Here is a 2,354-nt window from a genome sequence, read left to right on the forward strand (position 1 = left end):
TATTTGGGATAGATTTATATTTTCTCATCTATGGAAGATTGAAAAATCAAAGATGCTTTGATTTTATTGCTTGGAGAAGATATCTCCAAAAGAAAAGGAAGACTTGTTAAAATTGGAAGTTTATTTTTTAGAAATAGAAGGTCATGTAAACAATCTTCTCTTCTTCTTCTTTCTATTTTTTCTTTTTCTTAGGATTCAAGGCATTGTAAAGAGGAAAGAGAAGAGAATATTCTCTTTCTTAGGGAATATTTCTCCTACACTTCCATCTTCTCTCTTCTCCTCTCTTCCACCTATAAATACCCCCTACCTCTCTTGTAAAAATTTGCTCATTCACTTAGTGAAATTTCTTCTCTTCTTCTCCTTCTAATTTGTGATTTTTGGCTTTTCTAAGTTCTAGTTTGCTTTTATAATTTTTAATTAATGCTTATAATAGGTTTAGTTTATGCTTTAATTTCAATTTAAGTCTTCAATTGGGTTGTAATTTCTTAATTCTAGTTTAGGTTTTAAGCCTTCTAGTCTAAGTTCTTAAGTTGATGACAAGACTTGAAGATTTAGAAGAGGAGGCCATGGTAAGTTTATGCAAATATTCAAGCTTTTCATTTACATTCATGCAAGCACATCCAGGTTTTACTATCTAAACTCTCAATCTCATTCTCCATCTCCTCTATCTCTCTCTATCTTCTTCTTCTTCCCCCTCTATTTCTTTTATTTTAATTTTATATGGTTGTAGTTTATGGATGCATTTTTATTCCCTTATTTCTTTTTATGTGGTTAGTATGTGTGGCTGCATTTTTATTCCTTTCAATTCGCTTTAGTTTGATAGGTTAGATGCTCATATGTTAGGACGCCGATTTAATCCCTTAATTTTGTTAGATGCTTATGAGTTAGGATGCATTGATTTTCGTTAGTTTAATTAGTTTAATTTAACACTTTAATTTGGTTCATTTTACATTACTTTTAAGTTAGTTAAATAGAGTGGCGATATCTCCTCGTGTTCGACCCGTAGCTACGATTGACCCGTACGCTTGCGGTTTTATTTTAACTCAAACAAGTTTTTGGCGCCGTTCGGGAGATTATTGTCCATTTTATTTATCTAATTTTTAAGTAGTTCAAGTGTTTTAGTTTATTATTTTCTCTTCTTTTTTTTTGAAAAAAAAAAAAAAATCAGTTTTTGAAAACCTCTTCTTGTTTCTCTTCTGTTTCAAATAGTGTGCGCCCAATCTAAAGTCCTTCATATGCTTCAACCCTCCATCTTTTGGTGTCCCTCATAGGATTAAGTTACCTATGACGCAACATCTTGACTTGGTTGGGTGGATTGACATGTGACTTATCTTTGGAGGTGACCACTCTTGATAACAGGAAAGCGACATAGTGAGAGTGTTGGAAACATAAACGTATAGTAGACCTCCATTCTACATTAGAATCCATATTGGAGTCGCACGTAGGTGGCTATAGAAGACTATACGGGTTCCCTCTTGTGTCAACCTATATGGCATCCTTACGCCTTTTGAACCATTGTTTCGATTTTGGAGGGATAGAGATGCACTATCTACCTTGGGGTCCCTCTTGTTTCTAGTTTTTTTTTTTTTTAAGTGTTTTATTTTTCTTTAATTTTTCTAAAGGAGACCTCATATCTATTTAGGTGGCTAAGGTGTGGACTCGTGATTCAAGTAATCGTCTTCTTAGAAGACCACCTTCTCTACCACCTTTGACCATGGGTGACCAACAACCCAAGACTCTTAAGGATAGGTTTTACCCCACCAGGGCTGCACACCCTCATGCATTAGTCTGCCTGTTGTTACAGGGAATAACTATGAACTCAAGACCAACTTCATCAACATGCTACCCCATTTCCATGGGATGGCTAATGAGGATGCATATCTCTTCCTTAGGGAATTTGAGGAGGTCTCGTGTTCTAATTAAGGTCCGAATTTGACTGATGATGCGGTTAGGCTTAGGTTTATACCCTTTGCCCCGAAAGACCAGGCCAAGAAGTGGCTCTATGGACTGCCAACAAACTCCATTAATACATGGGATGAGTTCACCATTGTCTTTTTGAGAAAATTCTTCCCTCTTCACAAGACCAATAAGCTTAAAAGTGACATCCTCCAGTTCAAGCAGAAACCACATGAGTCCTTTTCTAAATTCATGGAAAGATTCAAGGACCTCCTCTTAGAATGCCCTCACCATGGTTTTGACTTGTGGCAGCTATGCCAAATTATTTAGGAGGGTATTGATTATCGACCAAGCAACTTGTAGAGTCTATGTGTCCAGCAGGCTTTACTTCTTTTTCTCGAGGAGAATGATGCATGGACATTCTTAACCAACTTGGTGATAAGACTAGGGAATGGGAA

General features: G+C 36.2%; 1 non-coding gene across 1 annotated transcript; it reads right to left on the reverse strand.

Annotated features, from left to right (window-relative positions):
- Positions 1–2,088: 2,088 nt before the first annotated feature.
- LOC122648387 lies at positions 2,089–2,195 on the reverse strand. The gene has a single exon (XR_006331067.1). It is a non-coding gene; the product is annotated as a small nucleolar RNA R71 (small nucleolar RNA).
- Positions 2,196–2,354: the final 159 nt, after the last annotated feature.

This window comes from Telopea speciosissima, unplaced genomic scaffold (genome assembly GCF_018873765.1).
Source record: "Telopea speciosissima isolate NSW1024214 ecotype Mountain lineage unplaced genomic scaffold, Tspe_v1 Tspe_v1.0937, whole genome shotgun sequence".
Taxonomy (NCBI): Eukaryota; Viridiplantae; Streptophyta; class Magnoliopsida; order Proteales; family Proteaceae; genus Telopea; species Telopea speciosissima.